Genomic DNA, 15,312 nt, shown 5'->3' with positions numbered 1-15,312 from the left:
CTTAGCGAAGATCACATGATCGGTCCGAGGGGCCGGGCAGCGGGGCGGCAACCGGAGCTCGCGGGAGGCGAGGGTGGGGCGCTTTCTTGGCTCCGGTACTGTACTCGCCCCGGGAAAGGAGGGGGACAAGGAAAAAGGAAAGACAGGGTGTGTATTCATTCTCTCTCTCTCTCTCTCTCTCTCTCTCTCTCTCTCTCTCTCTCTCTCTCTCTCTCTCTCTCTCTGTAGCTTATGTGCGCCTCTTGCATATCTAACAATGATTTGGTTAGGGATAAAGGTCGTCTTCTGGAGAAATATTCACAGATGTCAAATTGCTGATTACGCTTCGGCGGTCTTATGCCTCATCTGTCATTTCTGAACATCCATTAAGACTTATGCTTTAAAACGGTCGGCGACCAATTAAGACAAGTTTATAACATGAACTTCACACATAACGCAAAGAAGTTGGAGAATTTTCCCAATATAAGATACATCGTACAATAATGCAACTTTACAACTTTAGGCTGTAAATAGCCTAAAATATATGACTGCAGAATAAATAGGCAGTAATTAAAAGGGGTAGGCCTATATTTATATTACATTCTTAGTTACCCCCACGCCTTTACGGAACTAAGACGAGGTCTCTTCGGGAATCAGCCTTACACATTGCCAATATTTACGCTTTGGTTTGTGCGTTGGAGGTGTTTTTTGTTCGATAGAATTATGCCGTGTCATCTGCAACAAAAACGCGACCTCATGACGCAGAAAGCGAGAAACCCAACCGGGATCTATTTAGGAAGAATAAAGCGCGCCAAGCAGAGGGCTCGCACTAGCTTTCATAACGATGAAACAATCGCGCGCGCACAAAGCAACATGTACAGACACACATATAGACGCGCCCATGTTCATACACACCTCCACAAGTGCGCGCATTTGAACGCATAAATATACACTATTTCTTTGACTTGAATCGCTGGTTGGCTACTTATTTGCTTCTACACATCTTTGCACTCGTTACACTGACTCTTGTCTTACACACGCACACGCACGCGTTGTGCATTTATGGTTTCACAGGAACAGTCTCAGAAGGGTGTGGATGAACATGCCTGGTAGTACTGCAAACAGATCTCAGACCTCTGTGTGTGTGTGTGGGGGGGGGGGGGGTATGTGAGTCCTCGGGCTCAAAACATATATACTGCAAGTCTGTCTAAGACAAAGAAAACAAAAGTCTAATTGGTGTCTATAGCTCTGATTAGCTTTGTTCTCATAAATGGACGTCACTGTTTTCAGCAGCGAGACATGCATTTCTTGCTGTCACTGGGAAAACTGTAATGTCGCATATAATTTTGCTGGGAACGCATGTCCCCACTGCTGTTTTTCTTTATTGTGTCTTCCCAGTACTACCACACATGAGTCAGAGAGTTCAAAAAGAAACACATACACACATACATTATCCTATAATAAGATGATACCCATCCACTAAAAAAATTGTTTTAGCAAAAAAAAAAAAAAAAGTGGCTGCCTTCAAATTTGGACTTAAGTGAACTAATAGTAAGTTAACAGAGCAATAATCTCTGTTATATTTATTCGAAGTTCAGTTAACTCCAAACATGGAGTCTGCCAAGATCTTCTTTTACATACATGTCCCCAGTGTAGAAGAGTTAAGAAGTAGATGCATGGGACACTTCAGCTCAGCCTGTACTGAGTGTAGAACCTGCTTCTCTAATTCAGCTCTGGATTGTTTTTCTCGGTACTGGAAATCTTGCTGCCAGCTGCAGCTCCAGCTCCTAGCAGAGTTTTACTTCTCGAGACTCGATGTTTCTCTAGTCATTCACGTGGGTGAGTTCTTACTTGCTCATAACTCAGTATCAAAAACAGGGGACATCAAATTTCATCCTGAGACCAGTTAAGACTACAGAATCTAAACTAAAGCTAAAAATAAAAAACAAATCCATGTTGACTTTCTGGGATGTTTCCAAAAGGATGAGCTGCAATGAACCTGCACGGTTTTGTTGTTGTTTTTGAGTTTGAAATGTTATTCTTTTAGTTTAAATAAATGTAACATTTTGGTGCTGTGACTTTGTGTCGTTCAATTCATAGTTGTCGTTTCTATTCCTATTCACAGTTTTGAATTTAACTCACATTTCTCTGTTCTTGATCTTGTCATCTTTCCCCTGTTGTGGTTTCATTTTCATCAGACCTGCTCCCATGGTGATCTTGACTCAGGCTTGATTAGGTCGGTCTTGGTATTGTGCATTGGTATTGGTCTTTGCCCATTATTTATTGGTAAGGGACATATTTTCGACACCAGGCCAAACACAGCTCAGTGGGACACAGGCAGTCGGGTGCAAGTCTTCTGGAAGACTGCTGAACGCACCCTGAACTTCACACTGGAGCACCACTACTTTTGCTCAATATTGAAAAAGTTGGACAGATGGACAGTGAAACTGAAACTGAGTTTTTAAGTTTGTCTGTTGCAGTTGTTGTTTGTTACACACACACACACACACACACACACACACCCACCCACTCACAGACACATACTCACACACAGCCTTGTATACATATCAAACACATGAATTCCCCCAGACCTTAGAAAACAAAACAGGAAGAGATGCTGGTGGTGAAGCGGTTTCCATGATTTTCCACATATATTCTGAGAATCCGTCAACTTGTTCTTTTTTTTTGTCAGTAACATTCCTGGACATGTACAGTATGTAAAGTTCAGTAGGCCAGTGCATGCATGTCTCCCATGTCACGTCACACGCAGTCACGTTCTGTCACGTACTTAGGGGACATCACATGGGTACATCCTGACATAATGATATATTTACGGCCTGAGAACGTGTCCTGAAGGCTTAAGGGTGGGGGAGGGGGTTGATGAGAAGGTTTATGTCTCTAGAACTAGCATGCTTCACATGTCACATAAAATACTTTGATTGTCAAAGCTAATGGGTGAGGCAATAACGCTGAAACAGGGAGCCATGCGGACCTCCATAGTGACAGATAGAGCAAGCTGAGGTCACATGCGCGGTGAACTCTGGAGTTCAGAGTTGTGCTCTGTCGTAATTAATATGTAGTGATATGTATACATCACATTCCATCATCTGTTCCCCTGTTACAGTGGATTTTTGCACTTTACTTCAGAGGATTAAAGGCATGTAGGGTTATACTGGGAAGTTGTGAACAGGGGCAAAGGAAGGTTTGATATGTAAAATGAGTCTAATAAAATCAGTGTTAGTTCAGAATTTACTACTGAATTTGTCCTCCCTGCTTTGTCCCTTTCACACACACACACACACACACACACATGCTAAATAGAGACTTAGGAAAAAGGTTGGCTGTAATAGAACTGGGAGTGGCAGCTTGGACTTGTACATGTGAAATAATGTCTATTTAACACACACACCACACGCACAATGCATGCACACACACAAACACACCCACACACACACTATCTCTCTATCTCTCTCTCATACACACACACACACACACACACACACACACACACACACACACATACACACATACAGACATACACAGAAGGTCCCACCCTCACCAAAACCCAACCTTCAGGCAACATTTAACCTCCTCCAGGTAACTGGAGAGTTTACTGATAAAACCACCACTGGACACTCACCCACTGCACACAGAGCCCGGGAGAGCAGGAGAGAACGAAAGTGAGACGGAGCGAGAAAAACAGAGATTGAGGCCTGGAAGGGGGACAGAATAATATGATCTGTTTTAAACCATTTAAATTCAACTGCCAGTGACATTTAGAAGGTAGGGAACAGCTGCTTAGTTCAAAAGAATGAAATCAGAATTATGTTTTGAAGAGCATGATCTTGCCTCTGTGCAAGGTGGGGTAGGGTGTGTACATGCACGTAATACATGTGTCTGTGTGTGTGTCTGTGTGTGTGTGTGTGGCTTTCAGGACATACAATAAGAATTCCAGCACTGGGTTTGGCCTGTGGTATACAATTGTGTCTTCCAGGCAAAGACAGCAAGACACACACAAGCTTTCAGAAGAATTGACAGTCATACTCACTCACCCCCACATCCACCCCCCCATTTCACAAGAATGCTAGCGCCTTATCAAATTGCACAAAAAGGCGTTCTGCAACATTTGAGCTGAATTGAATAGAAATATTTTTTCCGGTTCAGTGATCTACATATTTGTTACTCAAATCGTACACACATGAAGTGACACGGCATTAATTTTTGTGAATGGTGAATGGCATAAATGATTCACATTACAGGTTGCTTTGATTCAGCATAGGTTTAAGGTTAAAGGTACATTATGCAAATTTTGGACCAGGTAGATGGTTGCCCATAGCCCCCTTTTGACAATTTCCTGTCCTACATATTGCAAAACATATAATGGTCCATGAGTGTTCATTCTGCATGCCAGTCAAATGGCCTTTTCCTGTAAAGTAGGTAGATCTAGCTTGCCAGACCAATAGCCACCCAGGGCCTTTCATTTTCTTTAAATAAGCTAAATATTTAAAAGAATGGACACCATGTTTACCATATCACTAGCTGGATACAGTGCTTACAATATCACTAGTCGGACTGAATTGTATGTTATGGCTTTAAAAAAAATAATATTCTTATAATGTTTTAAAGAAAATCAATATTAAAGGATTTTGCCAGGCCTCAGATACAGTCCTGTTAAAGTGTAAATGTATGTTTCTAATTTATATTTTAGAAGAACTACTCCCGCACACAAGCACGCTTGATAAACTCTGTCCCAACATTATTTCACTTTGGTCATGATTATGGATGTGTGGGCAGTTAGTGTGTGTGTGTGTGTGTGTGTGTGTGTGTGTGTGTGTGTGTGTGTGTGTGTGTGTGTGTGTGTGTGAGTGTGTGTGTGTGTGTGTGTGAGTGAGTGAGTGAGTGTGTGTGTGTGTGTGTGTGTGTGTGTGTGTGCGTGTGCGTGTGTGTGTGCATGCATGAGTGTGTGTAAAAGTTGTGTGACCTCTTTCTCTGACGTGTGAAACAAACACGCAGGTACTACAGATTCACAGATAAAACAGCTTCACACATGTACTATGGACTGTGTTTGGTATTTAAATCTCTGTAAGATGAAGAGGCGCATAAGGCCATAAACAAAATCTCCATCTTTCAACTCACGCCAATGGTGCTATCAAACACTTCCTGTTATTTCTCTGCACAAGGTCTCCAAATATCATTAAAGGAGATTAACTGTGGAATCAATTGTAATGATTAAGGCCAAAGGTGGATTTTAACACCTGCTCTCCAGTTATCATATCATTAATCTGGTCTGCTAATGGTAAACGCTCCTGTCAGACTCACTAGTAATATTTAAATCTGTAATACGTGCCTGGTTTAACCTTACAGGAGATCTAAAAGTTTAAAAGATCTAAAAGATCCATAGGAGATCTAAAAGGGGGTTTAAACAGATGAGGAAAGTCTGGAAAATCCAGAAACTTGCTGAATGTTAGATTTAGATCTAATGTATTGTGTCAGGATACTACGTTTGTCTGTTGCTTTTCCCCATAATAAGAGAAAGCCATGTCACAGGCTGCTATGTACACGGAAAAATGAAGAACATTTCACAAATACATTGGCATGTAGCCATTCTCCTTTGTTTTACTGCGATAATTATGCAGAGCTAGACCGTAATTCTGTAGAAAATCAGAGCGTAGACAGCGCTGTCATTCCCCAGAAGCGGCGCGCATCTCTCAGACGCGACCGCGCAAGAATCAGTAAATGGCGTGACAGAAAATGCCCGCGTGATGCAGGCTCGCGGAGACGGAGCGTAGCTCGCGAGCGGGACGTAACCTGTCTGTCAGAAACTACACCGCGCGGCTGGTCTGGCGGGATTTCACAGAGCTTCTGTGAAAGAGATGCGATTAAAAACAAACAAACAAACAAAAAAAGACCAATATGGACCCATGAAAGAAAAAAAAAAAAACTAACAAACGGCCAGATTTTCCTTATCGCTTTCATTTTTAAAAAATCTTAAGACAAAATGAAGAAAACGCTCTTGAAAAGTCTTCCTCCAACAAAGAAACTGACGCCTTAATATTTGTACAAGTGATTTAAAAACAACAAAATTTATTTTTGTATTAAGGCTATTTCTATGCCGTGTCCAGACTGGGTTGTATTCCGCCTTGATTGCAGAAGTCGGCTCCGTATTTTGTCCATGCTCCACTGGGTTGGACTTTTATAAAAACGCTATCACTCAATAACCCATAACAGGGGAGCACACATTCACGCATATTCTCAGTGCTAACGTTACATGAATCCGAATTGTAGACACGTGCTCAACATCATCCTTTGAGCAAAATACATCTTATATATGGGAAATGGGGGGGGGGGGGGAACATAATTCACAATTACACCATTAAATAAATGACATGCAAATTTTAAAACCCCATATACAGCAGGCCTAGTTTATTTTATATTATAGCGTCAGCATGGAAAAAGAGCCGGTAAGGCATTTCTGTTTGAAGAACAACCTGGTTATTGCAGTTGCAAAACCTTCAACCAGACTCACACACAGCAAAAAGGAAGCTAACTAGTGATGAAAGTTGGGGGACACACTGACACACACTCGTCCTGGTCAGCGCGAGTGCCACGAAGTGCTCATTCCTCAGCAGCTGGCATCAAGTCATTCCCAGCAGCCCTGCCAATTTCTTCATATTGTGCATCCAGGGAAATATTATATGTGTATGGTACAATAAGAACCAGTTTTCTGGACATTGTGTGCAACTATCCCTGTCTCTGAAAAGAGCAGAAACTCATTTCCACTTGAAAAGAAATACCTTTAATGGTGCAACTATTAACAAGACTCACCCACAGCAAAAACTAACAGTACAGGAATGAACCAGTGTTCAAAATGAGACGGAAACAAACTTCTGATATTCTAAATAACCTAAAACAATACGACTGGCTTAAACAAAAACATATACGAAAAATGAACATTACAACATCATTAAAACATAATTAAACAACATTAATACATCAATTCATAACTAAATAAACCATTTGGAATGGCACATGGAATTATGGGAGTCCTCATTGTGACCCTGACTGGCCCTTAGCCCAAATCCATGGAGACACTACCACCACCACCCAATTATCATAAAAAAGAATGCTGTTATCGCAGATTCACAACCACGTGCCTTTCGCAAAAATCACGGCCACTACAGAAGCAATATGGACAGTTTAGGTACAAAAGCGTTTTTGTTTCTGGGTTTATTGTTTTCTCGGGCCCAAAACGGTTGTGAATAACTATAATCTTTGTTTCTTTCACGTCATCTGCAAGATGCTTCCTGTAAATATCAGGGGGACATCTGTATAACAATAAAATGGCCTGTCTGGTTTTTAAGGTTACCATGGGGATAATGTTTACCAAACACAAATGTATGAATTTCATCTTGAACACCTCTGACTGTTTGTATGTATGCATGAAAAGGAGGAGTCAAACAGTACCCAGTAGAATAAGAAGCCTAATTGCACCCATACTTACCTAAGTACCTGGAAGAAATCTGCACTGTTTCAGTGTCTGTCCGAAACATTATGTGCACACGCAGGTGCCGACTGGTTGCTTTTCACCAGGCATTTAGACAGAAAAAAGGTCAACAGACAGCATACCAAACCCTTAACATAGAGAGAAGACAATAAAATGGAGTAAATGAATGGTTTCAACAGTGGGCACTTCACAGAGGCTTCAGAGAATACCATAAAGCAACAGTAATACATCCAATATGTACACGCTCCCTGGATAGCAGCAATCCTGGGTTGGGTCCTTCGCCATTTTGTTACCCGGCAATTACTGACGTCTCTTGGCGATGACGCAGTCGACCATGTCTTAGTACACTGTGTACAACAAACTAAACAATAAATAAATAAACAAAGTTCATTGTTTCAGGACAATGACTAAAACCTTCTTCGAAAATGAATTGCACATTGTGCCGATGACACGCCGACGAAGCAGCACCGGAGGGGACAAACCGCGCGATCGCCAACACTGCACTCTTTGTGTGTTGTGTGGGGCAATAAAGTACAGAACCACCTGCTGCTCACTGAGGACTCTGTTGCCACATGAGAGCAGGACCTCTTCAGGGTTTCACAATGGTATTAGCACTTTGTTGTACTAAGACACTCCATACTAATAGGAGCATGGCCATAGGTTCCCTGGGAGTTTGCCAGGGTTCAAGTTGTCCCCGTTCTGTTCTTCTATTCTGTTTTTCCTGTTTGCCTCAGTGTGTGTCTGTGTGTGTGAGAAGGCATTGGTGGCAGAGATAGTGACAGACGGCCCTAATTTGAACACTTTAAGTGTAGTATGAGCATAGATATGTACTGGTACTGTAGCTGGAGCTATTAGACAGTTTCACAATTGCATGGTGCACGTCTATCCACTAATTTCTTACTTTTGCGATAATACAGTAATTGTAATTATAAGTGGTAATTGGTAATTATAAGTGGTAATTGGTAATTATCAATACAGGCTCCCTGTAAGGCAGTTTTATAAAGGAGAGAAATTCATAAGATGCCAGTCACCTGGGCCATCATAACTGAGCGGTTATAGTGCCGTATTTAGGGCTATCGTATGGCAGTCTGTGTTATACTTATATCTTTAACCATCATGAATCGTACAATTCAACAGAAGAAACTGGAGACTGCATAATATCATGGGTCATATATTTCAGTATAACACAAAAGGACCAGAGATTGAAGTCAGTATTTCAGTATAACACAAAAGGACCAGAGATTGAAGTCAGTATTTCAGTATGATGTAGATCTACAAAAGGACCAGAGATTGATGTCAGTATTTCAGTATAACACAAACGGACGAGACATTGATGTCAGTATTCAGCAAAAGGACCACAGGGTGAGTTTGCGTAAACATGTAATTCCACATTTACAAGGACCCACGGCTAAAAAGATAACCGCCCAAAAGATAACAGGTAGCTTTCTATTTTCACTGGAAATTCGCAGAAAGTATTTAAGAAGATTTTTTATGAATTCCATTTCAGTGCTCCCAGTCATGTTGTGATCAGAAAACAAGAGCAGTGAGTTTCACCTTAGAATCCCAAATTAGGCAAATACCAGAATACCTTTAACCCTGAAAAAAAGAGGGAGAAGATCAAAAGGAATTTGTTTGTTTGTTTGTATGCTTGTTTATTTTCTATGCACTCTCTTAAGTCATTCAGTCACTCATTGCATGGTCCAAAAATTCATCTCAAGATGTACATTAGCTTATCTCAATGCTGGATATGCGGTTTAACCCCTTGGTGAGGTTCTACGGTGAAAAAGCTTTCCACTGCTCCTGGTCCTACTGTTTTCGGTCTGAGGTCATTGTCATGCTGAGGTTTTGTGGAAGTTCAAAGTTGAGGAGGGGTTTGAGGACCAAACACGTGTTCTTCTCACCGTCTCACAAGATAATAACTTTCTGGAAAACACAAAATAATTACTGTTACTTATTACTGTATTCATGTTTATGTACATGTGTGTTTGTTTTGTGTTTGAAGTGTTTTTACATGCAAAAGGGCACGGCCCAGAAAAAGAGTGCAAGACATTTTCATACATATGCGTGTGCAGAGCAGCATTAAGATTTAACCTTGAGCTAGCTAATTAACAGGTTTCTGTATCAACCCCGCCCACTTTTCTGATGCGTCGTGTGATGTCATACTGTGATGCTTATAGTTATACAAGACATTCAGTGCCATGAATGCACTGCTGACCCAGATATACAACAGCCATTTGACTACAGTAAACACTTTGTTATGACCGGTTTGCCTACAGACTGAGCACCCGCTGTTGGCTACTGAAACCTGAGTTCTTGCTTATATATTCACAGTGAAGTTGTGGTCATCTTTGCAATGAATTAATTGTAATTGCATTCCTTTCTACATCTTTAATAGTCTCTTAGCAACATGGCAGCAGTAGTTTGCACGGGTGAAAGATTTAAAAAAAAGGGAGCTTGTTGGCTCTTTTGAATAAAAATGAAGGGGTGGGCCATCATTATCATTCTGTCTCTCCAGCTCGCGAACTCAAAGCCTTGGTGTTTGTGGCCCTAGACTGCTCCTATCGGGGGACAGAGCGGAACAAAATGAGGACCTTCCCGCCGCCCCTGTCTAAAGTACCAAGAGGCCATTCAGGATGGGCTGAGACAGAGAGGGATGGGTGTGCCATGATGAGGGGTGAGGTGTGCGTTTGTGTTACTTTCCTGGGCAGTAGACACATTTCCTTTGAGTGAACGGCCAATGTTGTCTAGACCATCTCCTGTGTGTGTGCATGCGTGTACGCGCGCATGTTCTCTTCCTCGGTTATCCAGCACGTGATGTGTTACGCTCCTAAAGAGGCGCAGAAAAGAAACAGCCTCTCACTGACAACACCCCCATTCTCCACACTGTAGCATTAGTTAGTTAGTTCCAATGAAGCGATAATGCAGATGGACTTGGCTGTGCTACAGTTTAAACTATATGTGCTTGTAACGTAGGAAGCCACCCTACACATGACTCAGACGCAGGTCTGACAAGAGGGAACCATGAGCTCTGATCACCAGACCAACAAGGAGCTCTCTGGTATAGCAGTCAGAGCACCCATTTAACCTTCCTAAGCGACAGTTTCCATCACAGTGTTCTGTGTCTGTACATGATAACCACAGGCAGATCAGCCCAGAATTCCAGGCTATACAAAACAATGCATGCACATGCACACACACACACACACACACACACAAACACACACACGTCCCCATATTAAATATCAGCTTACAAAACTAGGCAGAGAAGAATTTAGAACCAAGCTGCGTGAGGTAGAGTACAATGCATTACAGCTCTGCATTCTGTGTCCCATATAACACTAAACTTTAAAGAACAGTCATGGCAATCAATCACGCTGCACATGTTACTTGTTAATCAGGTTTTTAAATTACTGGTTTGATTGATAAACCTTCCAGAGAGTGCTAAGTGTAATTATAGTGCACGCAGTTATGTTCACTGGCTAGTCACATTACAATTGTGTGCTTCTAGGTCAGGAGTTGCAGAAGTTGGCTGCAATGTCAACGAATAACGCAGTGCAAGGTTGTGACATTGAGCAAGGTAGCACCACCACGTGCACATAGGACTTATGCGTGTCAACGTGTAATTTAGGCTTCCTTTAATATGTCAAAGCTGCACAACAGTGACAAAATATCAAATTGCAGTCTTTTGAAAATAAATGGCGCAAGAAACAATAGCCCGAGCTGTGCCCTTATTAAGGGAGAAAACAGGCCCAGATCGGCGCCACTGTTGGTCAAACGTTCATCGTGTTCCACGCGCTCCGCCGTTTGCTTGGGAGCGTGTCTCCCGTACACGCACGCGTTCACAGTCCACCCGGTAGCTCTTTCTCCGCGGTTACGTGGTTACGTTCACCGTGCTTCGAAGGTGCCATGGTATGGAAAACCTTTTTTTCCTGAGGAGAATGTGATACATGGAGCCGACATATTGAACACGTGTCTCCTCTTTCAAATGCGGAAAAATAAATAAATATATATATGTGTATGCCTAAACGCTCATTGTTTTAATTTACTTTGTGTTTTCAAGAAAAAAGCAAGTAACATTAGCAAGCTTTAATATCGTTTGCGATATGTCACCGCTCAAGTTAGCGGTTGATTTTAATTTTGCGATCAGAGCAGAGCTCATCATTATTCAGGAGTGTATTGAAAAAGCAATGTAATAAAAGAAAACAGCTAATTTAATTCTGATTTAATTCTGTTGTAAATGGGCGTGTATAACCGCAATTGGGTACCAAACTTACATACATTCTATTTAGACGATATCAGAGAACAATTTAAAATTACTTAAGAAATGCTTTCTATAACACATTTAATGCTCACGTAGACGTGCGAGAAAATAGTCACGCACGCACTCGCAATGTATTGCAGTCTCTGATTCTAGGGAACCGGGGATGGTTTGTCTAGACATGTTTGTTGGATGAAAGATCAGTTTTTGGATAATAAAATATTTCTTCTTACTTTTTTTTCAGACACAAATACACACCTTGTACCAACAAGTGCAGACAAATGTAAGGATAAGAAAGCCAGGTTACAGACGTTAATTCAATGATATTACATTTGTACATTATTTTATGTGTATTGCAATACAAATAATTGCATAGACAGAACGTCAATAAAACAGATTACTTAAAAGATAACCGTATTTTATTTAACACATGCATTTTCTAGATGTACAGCTGTGAAAACAGAAACTTGAACACCGTTGAACGAGCAGTTTATAATCAACTGTCTCTTTTGTCACCCAGAACCAGCTGCATGGTCCCAATCAGTCTGGCTACAAACCGGCACATTCTACAGAAACGGCCCTCATAGCGGTGACTGAGAAACTTCATGCCGCTAAAGCTGCCAAACAGTCATCTGTTCTGATTCTTCTAGACCTTTCAGCAGCCTTTGACACAGTGAACCATAACATTCTTCTCTCTGTTCTTTCCAGGCTTGGTGTGACTGGCTCTGCTTGGAGATGGTTTCAGTCCTATCTGGATGGACAGAGAGGATCCACATCCAAACTGTGTAGACTCTCGACTGGTGTTCCACAAGGCTCAGTATTGGGCCCCCTTCTCTTCTCTTTGTATACTCATTCTCTTGGTGATGTAATATCTTCTCATGGTTTCTCCTACCACTGCTATTGCTGATGACACTCAATTATTTCTCTCTTTTCCACCCTCTGACATGCAGGTCTCCAGATGTATCTCGGCATGCTTGACTGACATCGTGTATTGGATGACAGCCCACAACTTGAAGCTCAACCCCAGTAAAACCGAGCTTCTGTTCATCTCAGATACTCCCAACCCTTACCATGACCTCACTGTTTCCTTTGAGAACTCCCTGGTATCACCAACCAAAGCTGCCCGTAGCCTGGGCGTAACTTTGGACAACCAGTTGTCGTTCTCAACTCATGTTTCTAATCTAACCCGGTCTTGCAGATTCCTCCTTTCTAACATACGAAGGATTCAACCTTTTCTTTCCCAGGAAGCTACCCAGGTGCTTGCGCAGTCTCGTGATCTCAAAGCTAGACTACTGCAACTCACTACTTGCTGGTCTTCCTCTAAGAGCCATAAAACCTCTACAACTTGTCCAGAATGCAGCAGCACGACTGGTCTTCAATCTTCCGAAGTTCACACGTTACTCCACTGCTGCGCTCCCTTCACTGGCTCCCTGTAGCTGCACGCATCAGATTTAAAACCTTGATGCATGCCTACAAATCCAAAAATGGACCAGCCCCTTCATACATGAGGTCAGTGATCAAAGCCTGATCTGTCCCTCAAGTACTTCGAACCTCAAGTACGGCTCAGTTTGAAATACCTTGCTTCAGGTCTCATGGACGACAAGCATCGAGACTATTTTCTGTCCTGGCTCCAAGATGGTGGAATGAACTCCCGCTTGCTGTCCGGACAGCAGAGTCCCTTGCAGTCTTCAAACGCAGACTGAAGACTCATCTATTTGCAGAATATTTAAAGGACAACTGACACTGCTCCCTTATTGACTGACTAATTTAGTACTTATTGTAGGGCATTATTTATGCTTTTTAACAAACTCTAGCACTTATTGTTTATAGCATTTATCATTGTTTAAGGTAGACCTTATGTATTTTGCACTTCTAGGTATCAGCATTCATCCCTGTATTCCACAGTATTCTAGTTCATTGGTATGTTTAATTCTAAACTACTATACTGTACTTGGATATATTCTATGAGTAAATGACAAAGCACTTTTGTAAGTGGCTCTGGATAAGAGCGCCTGCTAAATGCCGTAAATGTAAAATGTAAATAGAAACTGACCAACAGCACGTGCATATACGCATCCAACCTCCGGTTTACGCATACCCTGTAAGAGTCGATCTATTCTTTTTTCCGTTCGTCTCATGTTTTCCCTTTTTTTTGCTTGACCCCTTTAACAGTCCATTGTCAGTTAAAATGTCACGAGTAACGGGTAATCCTTGTACGACACTCCATCACTGTCATCCTGTGTTCTACACACGGTGGAATGGAAAAAATGTACCTCACGTATGAGTGCGAATTTATCAGAAATTCTTAAGTTAACCAACTCGATCTGGAAGTGAAGTACGACACTAAATCTGCTTTTCATAGCAGCTGAGCTGTTCAAATTCATAAGCATCTGTGTAACGCACACGCAATCACGCGCGGAACTTAATTTAAACTTGCGGTAAATTAGGCCTCGCGATCAAAATCTGCGTTGCTTTTTATGGGCAACAGCGCATCACGTTGCCAAATGTACCCCGACGTGCGCCTGATGTTACTGATGCCATATAGCTGATTTAATATGACATGTTGCCGCCTGAGTCACACTTCCCTGTAAATGATGTGACAGCTTTAATGCGGACTCCTGTTTCTGCATGTGTCGGCCTGATGGCAAATTATTTACTCTTAACGAAATGCATTTTAATGAAACAATGTAAATGCTTGTTACTATTATTTCTTGCACCTTCTGTTGAGTACAACTACAAGTGTTCTAAACTGTAAAGTAAATCCACACAAACGTGAGATGAAACTAACGAGGCAGACATGGGCCTAACTAAAGAGAATCCAACGCGTACCTTTACTTACGCGGGCCACTGGGAAGATGGAAGGTTTATGGCTCTTCTGGCATTTCTTTCAGCATTACCCTGATGATATAAGAAGCGGAAGACGGTAACAGACCTTTGCGCACAGCGAAGTGCCCGACTTGCGTAACTACTGGGTACGCAGAAACTGGCATTATCCGCTGGGCTTAATTTGGGATTTAGGTGGTGAGGGAGGCCTACTGGATTACAACAACTGGGATCAATTCTGTTCAACATAATAGTGCTGCCATGACATAGAACTAATAATTAAACTTGTTTTAACAATATGTGCTTTTCTGCTTCAGTGGGTTCTGTGGGTTGTCAAACCTTCAGGCACTCATCGTTGGCTTTGGCTTCAAAATCCCTTTTAATTATTTTCCACAGTGAAACTAACACTTCCTTACCTCATTTGATTATATTTAGTTGATGTACGTCTTTTATTCAGGACGTATCCGCAAGACTATTCTATAACCACCGTTAGTACTCCTTTTAGTAAGTTGGCAAAAACAGTAAATCATTTAAAGCATTTACAGATGATGTGTTTTAAGTAATTAAAAAACAAACTTGCATCAAATGGCCTCCTATATTAATTTAGCTAGCAGCTCTGTAAACTACAGCCAAGTATGGCATAGTACGCTATGAAAGAAGTCCCCGGTGTAGCGTTACCACAGAGAAAAACTCCAATAATCTGAAGTGTGAAGCATCACGGACTAATCCTTGCCATAAAATGAAACAC

At 41.7% G+C, this 15,312-nt stretch overlaps 1 long non-coding RNA gene across 3 annotated transcripts; it reads left to right on the top strand.

Moving 5' to 3' along the window:
• The first annotated feature begins 31 nt into the window (after positions 1–31).
• On the top strand, positions 32–15,072 carry LOC145657873 (uncharacterized). 3 transcript variants are annotated; one of them, XR_014123801.1, is made up of 5 exons: positions 32–147; positions 11,986–12,024; positions 12,262–12,330; positions 12,450–12,584; positions 12,692–15,072. It is a non-coding gene; the product is annotated as an uncharacterized LOC145657873 (long non-coding RNA). The 3 variants fall into 3 exon arrangements; XR_014123799.1 differs by having other exon boundaries at positions 12,450–15,072; XR_014123800.1 differs by lacking the exon at positions 32–147 and adding an exon at positions 11,248–11,392 and having other exon boundaries at positions 12,450–15,072.
• Positions 15,073–15,312: the final 240 nt, after the last annotated feature.

Source organism: Electrophorus electricus, chromosome 5, assembly GCF_041902795.1.
Source record: "Electrophorus electricus isolate QZ-2024a chromosome 5, ASM4190279v1, whole genome shotgun sequence".
In the NCBI taxonomy this organism is placed as follows: Eukaryota; Metazoa; Chordata; class Actinopteri; order Gymnotiformes; family Gymnotidae; genus Electrophorus; species Electrophorus electricus.
The sequence above is the reverse complement of the archived record's forward strand: the minus strand, read 5'-3'. Positions and strand labels throughout refer to the sequence as shown.